The sequence below is a fragment of the Hyla sarda genome, chromosome 5 (genome assembly GCF_029499605.1).
Source record: "Hyla sarda isolate aHylSar1 chromosome 5, aHylSar1.hap1, whole genome shotgun sequence".
Lineage (NCBI taxonomy): Eukaryota > Metazoa > Chordata > Amphibia > Anura > Hylidae > Hyla > Hyla sarda.
In genome coordinates this window covers 139,867,339-139,891,681 of record NC_079193.1, presented here as the reverse complement: position 1 = coordinate 139,891,681, position 24,343 = coordinate 139,867,339, and positions in this window count along the sequence as shown.

Here is a 24,343-nt window from a genome sequence, read left to right as displayed (position 1 = left end):
TTTCAATTTACAGGCACAGACATTGCGACATAGGAGTGTGCCAGAACAAATAGATGTTTTTCCTTTTACTTTACAGGTGTCGCGTCGCAACCCTGATAGAACCGTGAGTGTGTGCATGTGTTTGTTACAGGCACCCCGGAGTCAGGATATGCCATATTGAATGGTACATTCTTTCTTGTGTGTTCATTTGCAGGTGGACTCCGGATATCAGGATAAGGAAGTACTCCATGTTCTGAGCCCTAGTAATTGGTGGCTCATACAGTATTATTGCTCACTTTATTATTTGCATTACTGTTTTTCTATCATATGTACCACATTCTTAGCCCCTGAGGAGGTCACATGTTACAATGTGCCGAAACGCGTAGGGCATTGTGGTTTTGGACACAGTCAGCCCTGTTTGGGCATTGTTGTCCTGTTTGTGGACACTATTGATTATATTGTTGTGGGAGCGATCTCCAAATTTTTTTGCAATTTTAGCAGGTATACCCTGGCGTCCATTGAGCTTGTGCACTTTGCATCACAGTGCTACAGCTCATTTATTTGCATCACATAAATACAATTTTTTAGTGTGAGTTATTAAAAGTTAAGTCTTATAAGCACCTCCCCCCCCCTTTATTCCTCTAGGGAACAATCCTGTCAACATTTTTGCCTCCAACCTGTTCTGCGTAAAGTTGTTTCTCGCTGTCCATTGGCCTAAATGCTATTCCATGCTTTATGGGATTTGCTAACTATTATTGTCAGTTTATCCCACATTTTTCATCCTTGGTTGCTCCTATTGTGACTCTCACTAAAAAGGCATCCAATCCGAAATCTTGGCCTCAAGAGGCTGAAGAGGCCTTCTTCCGTTTAAAGTCTGCGTTTGCCTCTGCTCCCGTGCTTACAAGACCTTATCCAGAGAGGCCCTTTGCTTTGTAGGTTGATGCCTCATCTATTGGAGCAGGTGCCGTTCTCACTCAGAAAAACGCCAAGGGCAAGTGTGTAACTTGTGGGTTCTTTTCCAAGACATTCTCTCCTGCTGAAAGTAATCACTCCATTGTAGATCGTGAACTCCTCGCTATCAAGCTAGCTTTGGAGGAATGGCGACATTCATTAGAAGGTTCTTCTCATCCGGTCAGCATCTACTCCGATCATAAGAATCTTCTATTCCTTCTGTCTGCTCGGCGTTTGAACCCCCGCCGGGCAAGATGGTCACTGTTCTTTTCTAGGTTCAACTTCTTCATTCACTTCCGTCCAGCAGACAAGTACATTAGGGCTGATTCTCATTCCAGGTCCTCTAATGTCATTGGATTGGACTCCTCGCCTAGGAATATTATTCCTCCTGATCGTTTGATTCCTGCTGCTCCTGCCGAGATTCAGCATGTTCCTCTGGGAAAATCTTTTGTGGCCGCCAGATTGAGACGCAAGGTCCTGAAATGGGGTCATTCTTCCTTGACAGCAGGACATCCTGGAATACACTTCTTATCTCCCGACACTACTGGTGGCCCCATCTTGAATGTGATGTTTCTGATCTTGTTCGGTCCTGTGTAACAGGTGCCTGTGACAAAACTCCTCGACAAAGACCTGCAGGACTCTTACAGCCTTTACCCATTCCAGAGACTCCCTGGTCCTATATCACCATGGATTTCATCACCGATTTGCCACCTTCTCATAATAGATTTTGTGGTGAAATTATTAATGGTATTACAACGTAAAATTGTTGGTGCAAAGAACAAGCCCTCATATGGATTTTTAGGATGAAAATTGAAAGTGTTATGATTTTTAGAAGGTGAGGAGGAAAAAACAAAAGTGCAAAAATGAAAAATCGCCAAAGAGGGAAGGGGTTAAATATTTTTATTGAATCGTTAATGCAGTCACTCTGCTGGGATCTGTAGTGCAGCAGTGTAGATACAGTAATGCAGATCAGCCCACTGCACAATGATTTGTTTTGTGCTGTACAATGCTTTTCTTAATGTTGTAATGTAAAATATTTCTATGGATGGGCTCTGTAGTTCCACAGTGAGTTGCTCTGTGTGTACTCACTGCTCTTTTTGTCTCTCCAGGATGGTGGCCACAATGCAGTGCAAAGGGGTTTTATCAGTCCTTTTAGACCCACTCCTATGCTGTCTCTTAATTGCCCTGGGACCTATGTGCAAGCAAGGAATGGCTTACCTGTGGTCACATGATCTTGTTGCTGGCTGCAAAGCATTCTGGGTTAACCTGATGTCTTCTGAGAATTCCTAATTCCTCCTCCTATGATGAAATGGCACCAAAATGGCATTTGTTCCTCATCCCCTCTCCTATAATATTGCTGTCTCGAGGCTTGCGCTAAGCAAACCTTGCAAAGTACTAATGTTTTCCGAACTGTTCAAAGTTCTGAGCAATACAGTGATCCCCCCACCAAAGATAGCCCCGACATACGATAATTTCAACATACGATGGCCGCATCAACATACAATGCTTTTGTATGTCGGGGCAATCGCGTAAATGGCTATCTGGCAGTGCAGACTGCTTCAGCTGCTGCCAGATAGCTGTTTAATGTGCCCTGTGTGGTACGGTTAGTGTCACTCACCTGTCCCCGACGTTCCGGACCATCCTATTTGGGCTCCGCTGCATGGCCGTCGCTCTCCTTCGCTGTCATCACGTTGCCGTGCACGCCGTCCCAGCATCCAATAGGAGCGGCGTGCGCAGCGACGATCCTTGCCAGCGGTGACAGTCTGGAGCGGCGGGAACACATGAGTATAACTTTCTATATTACTATTGCACGGATCACTCAACATATGATGGATTCAAGTAACGATGGTTCATTTGGAACTAATTACCATCGTATGTTGAGGGATCACTGTACTGGGTTCCACGGTTTCGGGCTCCCTCATCTATAATGAACATATTCGAAAGCACACTATCCAAATAACGTGGATAACTAGAGCACTCCCCAAAAATATATAACAACCAACCTTCTCCCACCAAAATAAAATATAAAAGGTAAGCATCAAATATACAGTAAAAAACAAGACAGAGCAATGCACATCTTTATCCCACAACCCTTTCTCATCCCCAGAACACCCACAATAGTCATTCATGAGATAAATAAAGTCCTGTAGAGATTGAGGTGCAGCCAGTCCAATAGGAAAGCATGTCATTGACAATATGATCAAATTAGAACATCATAACCCTGTGGGCCCTCTCCACAGCAAACAAGGGGAAAAGGCTCTACTGTCCAAAAGTCTCAGCCAGAGAATATTTAAAAATGCATCTGGGTCATTCCCCTAAGTCTTTTCAGGGACCCCCACCAGCCTGATGTTTTTATGATGGGACCTATTTTCAAGGTCAATCGTTTTAGAAGTGCAGCTATTACCTACAATATTTATCAATATCCCTACTAATAGGCAACTTGGCATCTTCCCTAGTACTGACCACAACTGTCGTGATCCTCTCAAATCTTTTCTGAAAATCATGACATATAGGAGAAATCTCCTCCTTTATAATGCCCTTCTCATAGGTCAATGTGGCCAAGAAAGAGTTACACTTATTAATAGCCAGCAGCACATCAGTATTGGTAAATCAACCGCCAATACTCTCATCTTTGTGCACAGCATTTAGTCCCTTTGCCTCCCGCTCGATATCCTGTGCAAGAATGGCAAACCGGATTTCAGTCAAGTCAGGCTTCAACTCTGCTGCTTTTCTTGCGACTTTTCGGAAGTATAAGAAAACCTCTTTAAATATAATACTGCCACCACTCCTGCAGTCAAGGCTAGCATGTTGCTTCCAACTTGGATCTTCTTTAGACTTAGGTTTAAGCATTTTAGCTCTTGTCTGGGCTCTGGACTTCATTCCTACCGGCAAGAACAAGGTCCCCCAGGAATTAACTGTCAGGTCAGGATACGTGGGGTTGGGAAAAGTCCCAGCTTCAGAATATTTTCAGTATAATAGTGTTGGGATCATCCTTACATGCGTCTTCTTACATCTCCTGCCAGGACCCTATCAAAATTAAAAGGGTTTGGCTCCCATTGACACCTTAATATTACATGCAACACTTATTCTAAACCCAACCATATGTTTCTTATAAGCGCTCAAAAAAAGTGATGGAAGGATGGGTGTGCACTGTGTGTTTACCAGACATCTGCCCACAAATAACACTTCCTATAGTACATTATTTTCATTTATTTATCTCTCTTTGTTTACAATATATTTTTGTAGAGCAAGAACAGAAGGACCAGTAAATGAATTTACACTTTATGGGCAGAAATGCAGAATACCCAGCATATTAAAGTATGTACACCAGAAAAGTGATCAATAAAGCCTAAATTAAGAACTTTTATCATTTTAAAAATGCATCCAGATTTTTACAGCCATCTGTTGTTGCTCCAAGTCCCATCTACCATGCTGTGATCAAATGCGAAGAATTGCCTTCTCCTATACTTTTGTGCTTTTGTTACATGGAATTTGAGAAGGTTTTCAATAGCTTTGGGATTTGAGATTAAACCATTCACAAGGTGACTATAGTAAAAAGACAAGAAATAATTTGAAAGGACTAGGTAAGCATACGAAATGAGAAATAAGAGGCTTATTAAATGTTTATCAAATGATTAACTATGTTTTTTTATATGAGATACTTAGTCTGAATGCCCATTTTGGAGATTAGCCTTCACAGTGATATAATAAAATGGGTAACATGCTAAGTAGTTTTTTAGAGGTTTCATTAATTCAAAAAAAGTGTGAATACCCATGCATACCATACAAGTGTTGTCAATGTACTATTGCGCATGGTCTTCAAATGACGAGGCTGCATCCACTCCGAGCTTCCACCAGGCTTCTCTAACATGGACATTTGACCCTTCTGGTCTCACCCCAAGTAGCAATATATTCTCTGATAACAGGAGAAGAGCTAACAATTGCCTATTATCGTTCGTTTCCAGATGGTTTTGATATTTCATTTAAAATGGTCTCCAAACGTTCTTCACGTCAGGCTCATCCCTCCCCCTTATGCTTTTCAACATATTAGCCTGGGGCTCTTCATGCTGACCTTGGTCCTTGAGATGCACTCTGCTGCCTCGGTGTCAATAAGTTTTCAAATTAACTGTTGTTTTGTGCAGGCGCATAGTGCAGATGTAGTAGAGATAACCATGAATGCTTTCTTATAAAAGTGCTCTTATGTTGGCTTCTGGAGACTACTATGCCAATCATAGCTGAAGCATGTGAGCTGTGTTCTGGTTGTCGATACTGGATAAACCACGAAATACTGAATTTCTTGACAATGATCCTTTATGGTGAACAGAGTAAAAGAAAGAAAAATATCAAAGTCCATAATTGCAGATTTTTTGGTCGTATTACATTCCAGAAAAAATGGGATAAAAAAATGGCTAAAAAGTTACATATAAGCAAAAGTGGTATGAATAAAATTACAGATCGCAGGGCAAAAAAATTAGCACTCATACAGCCCTGGATATGGAAAAATAAGAAAGTTATAGAGGGTCAGAAGAGGACAATTTTTTAACAAAATAAGTTTGACTTTTTTTTTTACCCCTGAAGGAAACATTCTATTTGGCCTTGAGGACACTTCTAAGACCTTCTAAGAGCCATAACTTTTATATTTTTCCATCCACAGACCCATTTGAGGGCTTATTTCTTACATGACCAATTGAACTTTGTAATGACACATTTCATTTTATCACTGAATGTATGCCACAATCATAAAATTATTTTTCTGTGCGGGAAAATTGAAAAGAAAACCACAACTTTGTAACTTTTGGGGGGTTTTGTTTTTATGCAGTGTGAAAATGACTTGTTCTCTTTATTCTGTAGCTCAATACGATTAAAATTATACCCAATTTATATAGTTTATACTATTATTGTTCTACTTTGATAAGAAGTCAACTTTATTGAACAAAATCAGTATTTTTAAAATTGTCCTTTTCTTATGCCTATAATTCATTTTTTATTTTTCAGTATATGGGGATATATGAGAGCTAATTTTTTGCTTTGTTATCTGTAGTTTTTATCCGTTCCACTTTTGTTTTCAGAGGACTTTCTGATCACTTTTTATTCATTTTTTTTCCGATATATAATGTGATCAAAAATCTGTATTTTTGGGCTTTTGTATTTTTCTACATTCACGTTGTTCACTGCATGGAATCATTAACATAATATTTTAATAGATCAGATGTTTCTGTACATGACGATATAAAGTATGTTGATTAATTTTTATTGTTTACTCTTTTTTTGTAAAATGGGAAAAGAGGAGAATTTTATTTATTATTGGGGGAGGGGCTATAAAACTTTTTTGTACTTTTTTTTTTTTTTACACTTTTTAGTCTCCACAAGGGAATATTTATTGTAATCTATAGATTGCTAATACGGATTGGCGCTATGCATAGCACTGTTCAATGTTATCTAAAATCTACTTCTCTGGTCTGCTCAAAGGCAGACCGGAGAAGAACACCCCATGATGAAGGCAGGAGGCAGGTAAGATAGCTAATCTGATTGCTGCAGCCGTCACATAGGCGATGAGATCGGTCACTGGACCTGCCAAATTGTTGCATGTCAGTTTTATTGTAAAAACAAGCCTTTACATGCCTCTGTGGATGGAAAAATAGGAGTTATGTCTCTTTAAAAAAAAGTAGATAGAATAAACAAAAATGCAATAATGAAAATTGGCTGCACAAGGACAAAACCCACTGTAAATGTTAGCAAAGCTTCAAGATCAGATGGACTACACCCAAGAGTTATTAGAAAACTTAGTTTGGTATTTCTGTACCCTTGTTCATATTATTTAGAAATTCTCTGGTGTCTGGTATTGTGCAAAGGAACTAGTGCAAGGCAAATGTGTTGCCAATCTTACAATTTTGTTCTTTTTTTTTTTTTTTTTTTTTTAGAAAACTCACCACTTTATCCAGTTATTGGTAACCCAAGTTTCCCCCCAGGTCTAGCTGATCCTGTTTTTTGTAAGTGGTTAAAAGAGGATAAATACCGGGTTCTTCACTTAAAAGATAGGGAAATAAAAGAAAGATGGTTAAATGTAGAGGGGGAAAGAGAGCCAGAACCTCTAGGTAGGTGGAGATCGATGCAACTAACACATATGCTTAAGAGTTTGTTAAAAAAAGAGACATAGAGAGAACATCTCTCCCCATTTGAACAAATGTGTATTTCAAAGGATCCTGTTAAACATGTGCTGTCGCAAGTTTATAAGCAATGGAGGGAAGAGAGAAGTGAATCTAGGCCTGTATATACTATTAAATGGGAGAAAGATTTGGAAATTCAGTTGGAACAGGAGCAGTGGTCAAAGATATATAAGCTTGCTCAAAGTTCAGCAATTAGTACAAATATGCAGGAGACAAATTTTAAGATCTTGACAAGGTGGTATCAGGTCCCAAGTGTACTCTGTAAAATGCAAGTAAGGACATCGGACAGTTGTTGGCGCTGTGGTAAGAGTGGAGGCAATCTTTTATATATATTCTGGTCCTGTACTAAGCTAACACATTTCTGGAGCAAGGTTAAAGAGGTGATTGAAAAGATAACTGGGAGAGAAGTTCCTCTGGACCCTGTTTTTTTCTTATTACAGTATAATGAGATACCAATTATACAGTATAAGAAATCACTTTTAAGTTTATTGGTGCAGACAGCCAGGAATTGTATTCCGGCCTTGTGGAGACTGGAAAAGGCCTACCATAACATTATGGTTTAATAAAATTAATGATCTGAGGTATTTGGAAAATTTAAAATCGGTACGGGATGAGACAGATGAGATTTTTTTTATTAAATGGTCACCATGGATGCAATTTTTAGACTCGGAGGAGGGTAAGAGCTTGTGGGGAGGAATATAGAAGAGAGGAGAGAGACCTAGAGAAGCCAGTTCATTTGGAGGGGGGGGGGAGTTGGGGGGGGAGGGATAGGGAGAGTGGGGGGGGGGGGGGGGTAAAATGGGGCTAACTCAAACACGTGGTAATTGACATTCGGGGTCTAGGAGATGATTCTCACGTCTTGGATTGCCAGGAAGGAGGGGTGGATTAACCATTTTATTTGATAAATTTTCTTAGGTGTTTTCCGCCCTCCTTCTTTTTCATATTTCATTTTCCCTTACTTCAATATTGGCTTTGGCGGATTGTTTAAAGGTTTACAATGTTGTGGGAATAACCAATGATGATGGTTGTATCGTGTTTGAAGGTTAAATAAAGAATTTAAAAAACAATATTTTGTTCTAAGAATGCTCACTGTCACGATGCCGGCTGGCAGGTAGTGGATCCTCTGTGCCAGAGAGGGATAGGCGTGGACCGTGCTAGTGGACCGGTTCTAAGCCACTACTGGTTTTCACCAGAGCCCGCCGCAAAGCGGGATGGTCTTGCTGCGGCGGTAGTGACCAGGTCGTATCCACTAGCAACGGCTCACCTCTCTGGCTGCTGAAGATAGGCGCGGTACAAGGGAGTAGGCAAAAGCAAGGTCGGACGTAGCAGAAGGTCGGGGCAGGCAGCAAGGATCGTAGTCAGGGGCAACGGCAGAAGGTCAGGAAACACAGGCAAGGAACACACAAGGAACGCTTTCACTGGCACTAAGGCAACAAGATCCGGCAAGGGAGTGCAGGGGAAGTGAGGTGATATAGGGAAGTGCACAGGTGAACACACTGATTGGAACCACTGCGCCAATCAGCGGCGCAGTGGCCCTTTAAATCGCAGAGACCCGGCGCGCGCGCGCCCTTGGGAGCGGGGCCGCGCGCGCCGGGACAGAACAGACGGAGAGCGAGTCAGGTAGGGGAGCCGGGGTGCGCATCGCGAGCGGGCGCTACCCGCATCGCGAATCGCATCCCGGCTGGCAGCGGAATCGCAGCGCCCCGGGTCAGAGGACGTGACCGGAGCGCTGCCGCGGGGAGAGTGAAGCGAGCGCTCCGGGGAGGAGCGGGGACCCGGAGCGCTCGGCGTAACAGTACCCCCCCCCTTGGGTCTCCCCCTCTTCTTAGAGCCTGAGAACCTGAGGAGCAGACTTTTGTCTAGGATGTTGTCCTCAGGTTCCCAGGATCTCTCTTCAGGACCACAACCCTCCCAGTCCACTAAAAAAAAATTTTTCCCTCTGACCTTTTTGGCAGCTAAAATTTCTTTGACCGAGAAGATGTCCGAGGAGCCGGAAACAGGAGTGGGAGGAACAGATTTGGGAGAAAAACGGTTGAGGATGAGTGGTTTGAGAAGAGAGACGTGAAAGGCATTCAAACAGACATTTCTCAATTTTGGCATAGAGTTGGTTGTCACGAAGCCTCTGAAGAACCATACGGACATGCTGGCGGTGTTCTTCTAGATTGGCAGAAAAAATTAGGATATCGTCCAGATATACAACAACACAGGAGTATAACAGATCACGAAAAATTTCATTGACAAAGTCTTGGAAGACGGCAGGGGCGTTGCACAGTCCAAAGGGCATGACCAGATACTCAAAGTGTCCATCTCTGGTGTTAAATGCCGTTTTCCACTCGTCCCCCTCTCTGATGCGGATGAGGTTATAGGCGCCTCTTAAGTCCAATTTAGTGAAGATGTGGGCACCTTGGAGGCGATCAAAGAGTTCAGAGATGAGGGGTAAGGGGTAGCGGTTCTTAACCGTGATTTTATTAAGACCGCGGTAGTCAATGCATGGACGTAGGGAGCCATCTTTTTTGGACACAAAGAAAAATCCGGCTCCGGCAGGAGAGGAGGATTTACGGATAAAGCCCTTTTTTAGATTCTCCTGGACGTATTCGGACATGGCAAGAGTCTCTGGGGCAGAGAGAGGATAAATTCTGCCCCGGGGTGGAGTAGTGCCCGGGAGGAGGTCGATAGGGCAATCATAAGGCCTGTGAGGAGGTAGAGTCTCAGCTTGTTTTTTGCAGAAAACATCCGCGAAGTCCATATAGGCCTTAGGGAGACCGGTTACTGGAGGAACCACAGAGTTACGGCAAGGGTTACTGGGAACCGGTTTTAGACAGTTCTTGGAACAAGAGGACCCCCAACTCTTGATCTCCCCAGTGGACCAATCCAGGGTAGGGGAATGAAGTTGAAGCCAGGGAAGTCCAAGGAGAATTTCCGAGGTGCAATTGGGGAGGACCAAAAGTTCAATCCTCTCATGATGAGATCCGATGCTCATAAGAAGGGGCTCCGTGCGGAAACGTATGGTACAGTCCAATCTTTCATTATTAACACAATTGATGTAGAGGGGTCTGGCGAGACTGGTCACCGGGATGTTGAACCTGTTGACGAGAGAGGCCAAAATAAAATTTCCTGCAGATCCAGAGTCCAAGAAGGCCACTGTAGAGAAGGAGAAGGCAGAGGCAGACATCCGCACAGGCACAGTAAGACGTGGAGAAGCAGAGTAGACATCAAGGACTGTCTCATCTTTGTGCGGAGTCAGCGTACGTCTTTCCAGGCGGGGAGGACGGATAGGACAATCTCTCAGGAAGTGTTCGGTACTAGCACAGTACAGGCAGAGGTTCTCCATACGGCGTCGTGTCCTCTCTTGAGGTGTCAGGCGAGACCGGTCGACCTGCATAGCCTCCACGGCGGGAGGCACAGGAACAGATTGCAGGGGACCAGAGGAGAGAGGAGCCGAGGAGAAGAAACGCCTCGTGCGAACAGAGTCCATATCTTGGCGGAGTTCCTGACGCCTTTCGGAAAAACGCATGTCAATGCGAGTGGCTAGGTGAATAAGTTCATGTAGATTAGCAGGAATTTCTCGTGCGGCCAGAACATCTTTAATGTTGCTGGATAGGCCTTTTTTGAAGGTCGCGCAGAGGGCCTCATTATTCCAGGACAATTCTGAAGCAAGAGTACGGAATTGTACGGCATACTCGCCAACGGAAGAATTACCCTGGACCAGGTTCAACAGGGCAGTCTCAGCAGAAGAGGCTCGGGCAGGTTCCTCAAAGACACTTCGGATTTCCGAGAAGAAGGAGTGTACAGAGGCAGTGACGGGGTCATTGCGGTCCCAGAGCGGTGTGGCCCATGACAGGGCTTTTCCGGACAGAAGGCTGACTACGAAAGCCACTTTAGACCTTTCAGTGGGAAACAGGTCCGACATCATCTCCAGATGCAGGGAACATTGGGAAAGAAAGCCACGGCAAAACTTAGAGTCCCCATCAAATTTATCCGGCAAGGATAAGCGTATCCCAGGAGCGGCCACTCGCTGCGGAGGAGGTGCAGGAGCTGGCGGAGGAGATGACTGCTGAAGCTGTGGTAGTAACTGTTGTAGCATAACGGTCAGTTGAGACAGCTGTTGGCCTTGTTGCGCTATCTGTTGTGACTGCTGGGCGACCACCGTGGTGAGGTCAGCGACAACTGGCAGAGGAACTTCAGCGGGATCCATGGCCGGATCTACTGTCACGATGCCGGCTGGCAGGTAGTGGATCCTCTGTGCCAGAGAGGGATAGGCGTGGACCGTGCTAGTGGACCGGTTCTAAGCCACTACTGGTTTTCACCAGAGCCCGCCGCAAAGCGGGATGGTCTTGCTGCGGCGGTAGTGACCAGGTCGTATCCACTAGCAACGGCTCACCTCTCTGGCTGCTGAAGATAGGCGCGGTACAAGGGAGTAGGCAAAAGCAAGGTCGGACGTAGCAGAAGGTCGGGGCAGGCAGCAAGGATCGTAGTCAGGGGCAACGGCAGAAGGTCAGGAAACACAGGCAAGGAACACACAAGGAACGCTTTCACTGGCACTAAGGCAACAAGATCCGGCAAGGGAGTGCAGGGGAAGTGAGGTGATATAGGGAAGTGCACAGGTGAACACACTGATTGGAACCACTGCGCCAATCAGCGGCGCAGTGGCCCTTTAATTCGCAGAGACCCGGCGCGCGCGCGCCCTAGGGAGCGGGGCCGCGCGCGCCGGGACAGAACAGACGGAGAGCGAGTCAGGTAGGGGAGCTGGGGTGCGCATCGCGAGCGGGCGCTACCCGCATCGCGAATCGCATCCCGGCTGGCAGCGGAATCGCAGCGCCCCGGGTCAGAGGACGTGACCGGAGCGCTGCCGCGGGGAGAGTGAAGCGAGCGCTCCGGGGAGGAGCGGGGGCCCGGAGCGCTCTGCGTAACACTCACCCTATCCTTTCAAAACAGTGTAAACCCCTGGAGATTGAAAGCCCAATTCTGTGAAGAGTCTAGCCATGTCTCATTGACAATAACTACATCAATGTGTATCAATCAGTATCAAGGCCTCAAGCTCCCCCATTTTGCTTGCTAGACTTCTGGCATATGTAAATAGAGTTGAGGGAACTTTCTACACATTTGGCTGGGCAGGCTTGCCAAACTATTTGAGGAATTTTGGTTTGCGGTGAACAGATCCTTTGCGAACCGGCAATAAAATAAGCATAAATGGGCACTGTCCGATACAATAACTTTTGATATGTGATTAAAGCATGCAAAGACAATATGTTTTGCAATTGCTTTCATCAGAAAATTTTCAGTATTTCATAATGAAAAAGCCAGTCAAAAAAAAACTGGCCCTAGGGGTCCCGCTGCCTCCTGGGACACATACCAATCCTGCAGTGTCCAGTGGTCATCGACATGTCATGGACACTATGAGAAATTGATAGGGCTGCAGGCAGGTCCAGGGCCCTCTGTGAGTCTGAGCAGATTGAGGGAGGAGTCATCACAGTGAGGAGAAGAGAAGGACACGCCCCATGCTCCTGCATGGACAGAAACCTCACTGAGCAAATGATGGCAAGTAAATTCTGAGAGAACTGTAGGTCATAGACACATACAAATTAGATGGCAGCATTTTACTCTTGGACCAAGGCAGCACAATGTCTTGGGCTAGCCCTGGCAGCATAGAAATCTGCAGCTTCAAATCCTGCAAATCAAATATTTGCAGAATACTGTATGTGTGAATATACTTTAAGGGTCTGTTACACGTTCAGTATCCTGATTCTATTTTATACACAGGATTTAATCTGCAGGATTTGAAGCTGCATATTTCAATGTAAACTAAATATCCAAACACAGCTTCAAATCCTGCGCATCAAATATGTGTAAATAGACCCTAAAAGTACTTAATTACATTTCTAGGTGACCCTAGCAAAGTTATACAGGGATATAGAGCGCTTGGGCAGTGTTATACATTTTCTTTTACAGCGTACCAGTCAGATTCCCCCCCCCCCCCCCCCGAAAAAAAAACCTGTTATATGTTACTCAGTACCTCATATAATTAGATGCTCTCATGTCCTGATTATAAAAGTAAAGGAGACCAAAAGGGGGCGCCCTGTGCGGAAACAATAGACGTATATATGAGTGATGTGCACCGTCCTTAGGCTGCAATCGCCCTTAGGTAGTGGCCGCTTACCACGAGCGAAAGGAAAATTTGCATGTAGACCCAACAAGTGGGTTGCCAAGATGTGAAGAGCCAGATGCTGAGCCCAAGTCCCAGGAAAAGGAGTGAACCAATCCCAACGGAAATGATGCAGGGAAGAAACAAATGTCCCTTGAAGTGGCGCTGCTGGTGTGATGAAAAGCAAGTCCCAAGCCAGAGATATTTTCAAAACACTGGAATGGTTTAATTGGAGCATAAAACAATAAAAGTACAGAGATGACACGTTTTGGGGGAGCCACCCCCTTCCTCAAATCAGTCTGGTGACAGTGTGTGCATACAGAGTTTAAATACACAAAAAATGGCGCCAATACACAAAGTGGGCGAAGCTATCAGATGACATCACAGTTTGATATGCAGGTATTACAAGCATTAAATGAAACAAAAAACAAAACTTTTGTTTTCACACTTTGTGTATTGGCGCCATTTTTCGTGTATTTAAACTCTGAATGCACACATTGTTACCAGACTGATCTGAGGAAGGGGGTGGCTCCCCCGAAACGCGTCATCTCTGTACTTTTATTGTTTATGCTCCAAATAAACCATTCCAGTGTTTTGAAAATATCTCTGGCTTGGAACTTGCTTTTCATCACACCAGCAGCGCCACTTCAAGGGTAATTTTTTCTTCCCTGCCTCATGTCCTGATGACACGTCTGACAAGAGCAACCCACATTTCACTGCATGCCTCACTGAAGACTCACTACTCCCGACTTCTGGGTGTAGCGAGGGATCAGCGCATGTGCAGAGACACTGCACAGGATGTCAGAGCAGAAGGAAATCTTCCGGGAGGCAGAAGGTGGCCAGCTGGGGGGGTCCTCCTCCAGTGCAAAATTCTCTGAATGCAGCAATGGAACTTCGGAAGCCAGTATCTCAGGACCAACTGGACCAATTTAAGTAAGTGACCCCTGTATGGAATCCTGTTCACCCACACTATAACCAAGTGTATTGGGTTTAGTGTGGGTGAACAGGCTGACAGTTTTCCTTTAATGGATGTGTGAGTTATTTTGAGGGAACACAACATTAAATGCTGTTCTACAGGTTGTGCACTCACTACTTTTCATTGTATCTGTATATAATTTCTTTAGTGTTGCTACATGGGAAGATATAATAAAATATTTACTAAAATGTGAGGGGTGTATGTGAAATACTGTAACTATGTAACTTTTTTCTTTTTTTTCTTATGACTTTTTATACTAGGAACAATGCTTTGTCCCTGGATACCAAACAAAATGTTTAAAAAAAATATACATTTGACTGATCACGTCTATAAAAATAAAACAAATATTTCATTATTTCTTGCTCCTTTGTATGTTTTACAAGTTTCTATTATAATTTTATTTATTTTTTTAAATAAGCAGGATGTGAAAAAATTGCCAGTTTTGTCTTTGTTTACAGCAGGCAACACATTATTTTATTTTTTTAAGATCATAGTTCTGTATATTTACATTATACAGTTGAAAAAAGATACATATTTTTATCAAGTTCAACCAGGGACAGGAGATCAACTATGCAGGCCCCACAGGGCCTGTACACATCATGTTCGGCCATGTTTGGGCATGCAGTGGTGTGGTGAGCTGGGGTTAATGGCGTGTGATGCCAGGAGTATTAACCACCACACAACCAAGGATAAGTGGTTGCCTGTGCCAGGTGCCAGACAATAAACACCTCAAATGCCAGTGTAGGGAGATCACTTTTACTTTACTTCAGGAATTTGCAGTAAAAACAAGAACAGTTCACTTTAGTGCAATATTCGCTTATGGATGCTTTTGGGAATCACATAGTGACATAGTTAGTATGGTTAAAAAAAGACATCACAGTTGCTTTCTGACACTATGAAACTTATAGTCCTCCTCAACTAACTTGTTGCTTGACTTAAATATAGTGTAGATTGGACTGGACTTGAATTGGACAGACTGATTGCCTGACAGGCACTTGACTTTAGTAAGCTTAAATTAAACTTTGGAGCTAACATTCACTGAATCTGCACTTCACTTGTGGAATCCTGTGTTAGGGCTTACCACCAGGGTGGACATGTGTGGATCACAGCTGCCTGAGGCTTTTACTCTCGTTATCCTCTTCATTTGCTATTGAGGCCTGTCGACTCTCTTGGCTCTTCTTCCCAAAGCTGACTTGCTTCTGAACTTGACTGTGCAGATTTGATTGATGAACCACCTGGTTGGTGGGATCCCGTGAAGTGTGATGTCACTCAGGAACAGATTGGCAGCAATGGGCCTTCTAGGCCTGTCCTCATGTGATGAGGTACAGGTCCACAGCAGAGGTTCGGACTTGACCTTCACTCAACTCTCTGAACTAACTAGCTCCTCCCCACCTAGGCAGATCTGGGGAATGCAGGGAAGGAGGCCTTGATTGGCCAAAGTGCTCATGTGATCCCTTAAGCATCCTCCTGCACAGACAAGATTAACTCTTGAAAAGACAATAAGGCATGCAAGTGCATTTAACAATAGATATCACAGTGAAGTGAAGCATAAAACACAATAAATATAAACCTGAGCAGTGGGCCCAGAGCAAACATGTTAAAATGAAAAAGCTCTTCTCCAATTTCTCCTTCTAGCTGCTAGGACTGTAATTTCTTAATTCTGGAGATCCCCGTCACCTCCGACCCTCTCGTCCTGGCTTCAGGAAGTGGCTCATTTGCATAAAATCAAGCTTTTAGTGGACTTGTGCCACAATATGGCCAAATATGAGGCTATATGGTTCCCATGGGCAGACTTTGTTGATTTCCCTGATTTTAGAACTCTCCAGTAGTCCTCCTCTCCTGATTAGATCTTCCTTGTAGTCTCCTATTTGCCCTCTTTTTCCTCTGTGCTGCCTGGGCCCTGCCTGATTTTTGGATATGAGGAGTTCGGGGGTGCGGCTGCTCTACAGGGTATGTTGTTTTCTTTTTTTCTCTTTTACCTGTGGACCTATTGCTTTTTTCTTTTCTCCTTTTTCTCTTTTTTCTTTCTTTTATCCTTCCTTTCTTGTGTTTTCCCTTTCCCTCTCCTTCCTTTACGCCCCTCGCTAACTTCCCCTTCCGTTCCTTTTTCTTTCTTTCTTTTTATCCATGAAGGATTGCTTCCTTTATACCTGATTTCAGTGCAATTTTGATTTCCGTTTTTTTCTATATTTATGTTTACCTGATGGGGATTTTGGCTATATTTCTTTATTGCACTCCTCTGATATTGTTATATTCTTTGTTTTTTTGTGGGAAAAATGAAACTACTTATTTAAAAAAATAATAATATCCAATAGGTTTGTTAATAAAACAATTCAAAAGCTTTAGTTCTTGGAATGTGTGGATGAAAAAAAGAGAAAGCAAAAAAAAACTTGCCCTAAGATCCAAAATGAGCCAGTTCTAAATTGGCTTAGCTAATAATTAAGCTTGTTGTATATTTCCAGCATTGATTTTGAGCAACATACAATTCAACTGTTACAATGTGAAACCAGAAAGGCCGGCAGTCCTGATATTGTTTAATATGTGTTTGGAGACAGTCCTACGGTGTTAGCATATGTCCCGTAATATGTGAGATACTCTCTGTCCGCCTATTTGCTTATATTACATTTTATTTGCAATAATTTTAGCAAATTGTCAAGGAAATGATGACACATTAAGGCCCAGCAGCTGTCGGTCCACTTTAGAAATGCCGCTATGTTATAGTTTTTAATAGCCAGTGTCCAAGCAGGAGTAGAAGAATTACAAGCATTCCATAGCGGTGATCAAATCCACTTTGGGGACAAGGCTTTACTATAATGTGATGGAAGTTGTTTTACTGTATAGCTGAATTCTGCTATTGAATGGTTAATTGTTAAAGTATCACAGTGTATATATCAACAGGAGAATGCAAAAACTGTGTGTGAAGCTGCAGCAGCATAATTTAAAGAAAAATCTGAAATTTGTGAAATGTCCACATACATATCTTTTTATTATGATGGCCATCTTCAGAGCTAGAGGATGTACACCGCAGTAATCCTTGTGAGCTGTGTGACTATGTTACTGAAGAGGTGACTGGTTGTCTCATCTCTGTAGTGCAGCAGTTCATTTTCTTCTTTTGCTTTGTTTTTTTTTTAGGTATTTTCAAATATTTCTTTAAAATAAACATATAAATGAAAAGGTGCATGGCACATGGATGAAAACAAGTTTGTGTTCTAAAGGAACATAGTAATAAACCAGCTTAGACATAAAGCAAATCCAGCAATAATCAGCAGGAACTTTGGCCATAGCATCCTGCAGAAGAACCTACAGAAAAGGTAATACAGAAGAAAGTAAATATATATATATATATATATATATATATATGTATATATATATATGTGTATACAGTGACCCCCCGACTTATGATGGCCCCGACATATGATCATTTCAGCATATGATGGCCTCTCAGAGCCCATCGTATGTTGAAGGCAGCATCGACATATGATGCTGCTGTGTGTCGGGGCCATCGTACAAACAGCTATCTGACAGCGCTGACAATTCAGCAACTGACAGATAGTTGTTTAATGTGCCCCGTGTGCCTTGTTCTGCCTCCTGTTACTCACATGCTGTCCAGCTAACTCACGCAGGCTTCCACTGTGAGCTCCGTGTAAGCCCCGCCCCCCAGTGCAGCCATAGCCAACAGACTGCAGCGTCTTGCTGCAGGCATCCAATGAGCTGCTGGCTGCCCTCCCCTTCCTTTCCTATAGAGCTGTAGTCGGCAGGATCGTAATGGAGGACATTCTGTCCCCCCTGAAGGTATTTAAAGAACTGTACAGTACTGTATGCGATGTCACACATCACATACAATACATATACACACTATACACCCCATACATCAATGTTTCCCTATCAGTGTGCCTCCAGCTGTTGCAAAACTATAACTCCCAGCATGCCCAGACAGTCAATGGCTGTACATGCATGCTGGGAGTTGTAGTTGTGCAACAGCTGGAGGCACCCTGGTTTGTTAAACACTCCCCATACACTCCACATACAATGGTCATCCCAGAACCAATTAGCAGTTTCCCATAGAGATATGTATTCAACATACAATGGTTCCGAGGCCCCAGAACCAATTACCATTTTTACATAGACATACGTACTCGACATATGATGGTTTCAACATATGATGTTTCTCCTGGAACCAATTAATATCATATGTTGAGGGACCACTGTATATGTATATGTATATATATATATATATATATATATATATATATATATGTGTGTGTGTGTATGTGAGAAGGCTAATCCTATAAGTCTGTATTTGTGGGAGGGGCAGGAGTTCTCCATAAGAACCCGCGGCGTTGCCTGTCATGTATGCCGCGGGTTTTCACATGACGTCAGTCAGTCAGCTGACAGGAAACAGGAACTGGAAGCTGCATTCTTCGTCCGTGAGTATACATGCTGGTGCTCCCGGGTCCCGCGGCGGCGACCCATCGGTTGGTGAGTAGGCCGTGGGAGCCGGGGGTGGGAGCCAGGGGAGATGGTTTTTCTATTGTCCGGTTCTCTCGGCTGTCCCCTGCCGGCGCAGCTACTTGCGCGGAGGTGCCCGGCTGCTGGGGGGGGGGGGGGGGTGGGTCCTGGCAGCTAGGTTTTACATACCTGCTTGGCAGTATTGTGTGTGGTATTTGTTGGGGGGCTGGCGGGCGGCTTCGCGGACGGTGACAGTGAAGATCAAACTTGTAGGTGGTCGGGTCTGTACTGTAGCAGCTGAAGCTCTGCTTCAGCATCATCCCCCGGGTAACAGCAGGGAGATTCCTCCCCTCTTCAAGATCTAGCCGCAGGCCAGTCACAGGAGCTTATTGGCAGCCTGGGGGCTCGGGCGCTCTCATGTTGGCTGCCTTGGGGTATTGGAGGGCTGGCAGGCGGCACCTCCATAGAGGCCTATGGTGCGGTTTCAGGGTGTCTGGGGTGGCCGCCTCACGATTTCTGTATCTGGGCAGCCCTCCCCTTTTTTGTGTATAAAGTTAACTGCCCCTAGTCATTCATAATAGGGGGGGTCAGGTTCTCCTGTGTCAGGAGCAGGAGGTGCTCATTACGTGACACACGCTGTCCGTATTTCAGCTTGAATCCTCAGCCAGTTATGCAGCTATGGGGGTGGTAGATGTTATTAGCATGGGGAGCGTATTTCCATATTTTCTCCACGCACGCATATTCTTTAATTATTGTAAGCAACATGTATGAGCAGTGAGTAGTGTATTAAGCGTCTGAATTTCTATTAGTATCACATGCATATTTGTTTATGTCTCTAACGCATTATTTCCTGTTTTTTTTTGTATATATTAACTCCCAGTGTCTGGGGTCTGTGACGTGTCGTAGTCAGGTGTTCATGTCATTCTATTCACAGGTGCGGTGTTTTGAATATATATGTAGGGTTAATGTTACGCTATGTGCTGATTATGTTCATGCTTTAGTTTAAGGCTCCTTCTGGTGCTTGATGCTTCATCTTATTCTTTGACTGTACAGGGTCGGACGTGTTACAGGGTTCATTCAGATTATTGGCAGTTGTCAGGTAAGCGTCGTTAGTATAATCCTATGCATACTGGTCTAGGTGAAGAATTTAGGGTGATCTCGTTTTAAGGGGTAGCAGTGGTGCATTGTCATGTTAATTTTCATGAATTGTTATGATTATTTAAGGTCATGGTGGAGGGATTTGTATCGTTACTCCACACAAAGTATTGTAGCTGGAGATCGGTCATGCTTAGGTAGGTGTTTTGAGGTTAGTCTTAGGTCTAGAGGGTTATAGGTGAATAATATTTGTTATTGTTCAGTCCTAGAGATTTCAGCGGTACTTCTGGGATCAGTTTCCGGTTCAGCTTCGTCTTGTCAAGAACGGCACAAGGCTCATTCTGCGGCAGGTAAAAATAAATATATATATATATACATACGGGGTCAGTACTTTCCTCAGGGAGAGGACACCACTTCTGGTGTAACGGAGATTTAAGTAGGCCATATAGCACTCTGCGGGCTCCTGGGTACAAGTTCTGGCTTGGCATAAATTTCCCATTAGTTCTGAGACTTCTTAACTGGAGCCTGAGCTGCTTGCAGGACACAGTACCTGTGAAGGTGGTGTGATGAGCTGATTTGCACATATGTCCTCCTATCTCGACCTCCTATGCCGACCTCCTATCCCATCCTCTTATCCAGTCCATCTATCCCAACCTCCTATCCCGTCCTCCTATCCCGACCTCCTATCCAGACCTCCTATCCCAACCTCCTATCCAGACCTCCTATTACGTCCTCCTATCCCGGTCCTCCTAACACGTCCTCCTATCCTGATCTCCTATCCCGACCTCCTATCCCGTCCTCCTATCCTGTCCTCCTGTCCCGACCTCCTATCCCGACCTCCTATCCTGACCCGTAATATGTGTACCAGGTATTGAAATATCTCCAGCCGAACGGAAGTTATGTGGGAACATAAATTTCCTATTGATTTGCATGGGACTTTAAACAAAAACCCTGACACTCACAAATAGGGGTAGTTAAGGGTTAAATTAACCATCCTATATTTTAAGTGGACATATAAGAAACATGTTACCATGTATTATCGAAATATCTCCAGCCATTTGGAAGTTATGCAGTAACATATATTTCCCATTGACTTGTATGGGACTTTAAACATAAACCCTGCCCCTGGCAAATGTGGGTGAGTAAGGGTTAAATCACCTATACTATGTTTGTTGTTGACATATAAGTAACATGTGTGCCAAGATTCATGTTAATATCTTTAGCCGTTTGGACGTGATGCTGGAACATACACACATACACACACACATACACACATGTGGTGCCCCGTCACCGTATTTCATACTATGCCTTGGTAGGGGGGTCCCAAAGTCAGAGTCCCTAGGACTGTCGGGGTCCGCTTCCCTAGTTAGCCCCTAGTCACCCCTTAGTAAGTTAATATTTATAACGATTATCATTGTAAATATGTATGTTGCATTACTCACTTGTTTAGCGTCGCAGGACCTGCGGGTCATGTGACTTAGTTCAGAACTCTATGGTACGTTAAAGGACCTTAGGTGGTTCTTGTATCACATGTTCTCCCACAATGCCGTGTAACAGTGAGTGACAGTTGTCATGGACCAATCCAAAACGGCCAGCCCCTGCCCATATAAGGGAGCTGCGGCCATTAATCGCTCTCTTGGGTTGCTGCCACTGAACGAGGTAGGACCTCCGCAACTTTCAAGTACGTTTACTAGGCCAAAGCCTTGCAGCCTCGGCCTATACCACAGCGGTAATATATCTATAATTCCCCGCTACTCTCTGCATGATCACTGGACCTAAATGCACCCCTAAATCCAGCAGATCTATGCAACAGAAACTTCCTAAAGCTAAACTGAGCTTATCTGATCCCAACCAACTGTCAATCGCTGCTCAACTACAAATAGACTTTGTTATCTGGACTGTTATTGATATTGCCTACTACCGAAAATCTTCAGTAAAAGTTCCTGCAAGTTTTCAGTTAAACAGTGGTTGTGAACAATCCATTTATTACGCATTCACCTATCGTTCTTGGGAAGGGTGGCGATAGGCCCTAGCAACATTACAGTATTTAACCCTCACCCTGGCGTCACGAGTGACAAGGGTTAACGGCGCCCTTTATTATCCAGAACAGCAACACTTCAACTACCCTACATACCCCCGAGGTGTACCACACACATACACACATACATGCACACGTTGAGTTATATATATATATATATATATATATATAGATAGATAGATAGATAGATAGATATATATCACTGTTTACCCATCACGTCATTGGGTACTCGTCCAAAAATGTGTCTTCTCTGGAATTGGGTATAGAAAGATTAGTGTAGCTCACTCAGTGGAAGTGTATACCTGAGGTGATCTGATGTTACCTTCACCCAAAGGTCTATTAGAAAGTAAATGTAGGATGGTTGAAGATCAACCTGAGAATCAGTCCTCAAGGTATACAAATAAGGTAGATTAAAGAAAGGAATGATCCAGATAGGTGTAAGTTAAAAGTATTTATTTAATAATATAATATAATGTTTGCCGATGTTAACAGTCCGTGCAGGGCCCTTGCATGGGACATAGAACACAGTGTATATATGGAGTAAAATACAAAGGATATATTTGATAAAAATATTGATGGTAAAAAATCTCAATAAAATGTTCAATAAAAAGTGTTAATAAAATTGCATCTATAGAGTCAGTATAAGTCCTGTAGGTAGATCATAGGGTCAAATGAGTAGCGCTCATCAATTGTAGCCAGAGAGATAGTAGTTTTTATCCACAGTGACACTTTGAATGGATAGTAGCAATTTTTGCGTATATATTGTATCAAGTGCTTGGTGACACAACCTTTGTATGTAATACAGCAGATAATACGGGGTGCGGTGCACAGCACCACTCACCACTCCTGGGATCGCTCCTGGGACCACTCCTGGGACCATTCGGGGAGGAAATTTAGTAGGGTTCTTAATTCTCTAGGGATTGTTTGTGGTAACACAAATAAGAGCAGAGCTGCAGGCTCAAGGGACAAACGGACTGCAGTCAGTCAGTGCATAAGTCCCAGCACTTGGACCAAAAAGAAGAAAGAGAATTGCAGTCTAGCCAAATGTGAACGATAGACCCATCCAGCGCACCACATCTCCAGCACACATTTGGCACTGACAGGTAGAAGCGTGAGAGAAGGGCCTGCACCCTGTACCATCTGGTAAGGAGTTTATAATTTGTTTCCTGAGCTTTACAGGAAATCGAGGTTTTGTGACTGTGCCGTGACCGTCCCTGCCCACTCTCCATCCGTCAGCTTACGACTTATGGCTGCTTCCCAGCGGCGCCGGAAGGGGAGATGCGAGTCTTTCAGGGAGTTCAAGAAAAGATTATAAATTGCACTAACCAGACGATGGACAGGGGAAGAAGAAGCACAAAGACGCTCAAATGGGGTTAGCGGGCGTTGTAACTGTAAAGAAAGTTTAGAGGCCTCATAGAAGTGTCTCAATTGCGCATATTGGAAGACAGCTGTAGGTGTTGTGTCACTGTCTTCCAGAATCGCCCCAAGCAGCTTCAATCCGGACACATCTAAAAAGTCCCCAAACGTGGTCCCAGTGAGTTTCTGTTTTCCTAGGAATGAGGGTGCAAGAAAGCAGGGGGGAAGACCACATAACCAAACACAGGAGACAAGGGACCATTCGGGGATGAAATTTGGGAGCCTTTGAGGTAGGATGTGCGCATCAAAGCAATGGAAGCCATCACCGGGGCAAGGAGGATAAGACAGATTTAGTAAGAGCTGCGCGTGGGAGCCAAAGGAGAACCATTAATAGCCTCACTCTTAGCCAGATTAATTTTATAGTTGCTATAGCTGGAGTATCACTTGAGGGAGATCATCAGGGAGGGGAGAGAAGATAAATACGAATGTCCTGAGGACGTATCCAACAGGGGAAAAGAGAAAGGTTAAGGTCTCCCCAGAAGACAATGGGTCCCGTGGCAAAAGTTACCAGTAAGTCCAGCATTTTGAGAAGAAACGACAGACTGCAGCAACTGTCAATCGCTAATTCACAATTGGCAAAAACATATCTGGCAAGAGGGTCTATCAAAGAAGCAGAAACTGTGATTGGGAGGGATTTGTGAAAGGCTATGGAGACACCTTTCGTACTGGCTTCAGGGTTAGTGCCATCTATCCAAGTAGGAAAATATCTAGTGGACATGGAAGGTATATGACCCGTTTTAAAATGAGTCTCTTGTAAGCAGAAAATATGTGTATGTTGCTTATGAAAAGTGTATAGAACCTGAGCCCTCTTTTCAGGTGTATTAAAGCCCTTTACATTAAGGGTCGCTAATTTGATGTCAGCCATGAGGAGTGTATATAACTAGCCACAATTTACCAGAACTCGGGAGGACTCAGAGCAGGAACCACCGAGAAGGCACAAAGTAATCAGTAATCAGACACATGCTGAGGACAAAAAAGAGAAATGTAAGCTGAAGTAACCAGACAGCAGAGGAAGAAACGAAAAGCAACTGTAAGAGGACAGCTACAAAGGGACTACAAGAAGAGGTCATAAGGGCCATTACCAACACCAGCACCAGTCCAGGCATTATCCTATTGGGGGTAACATGGAA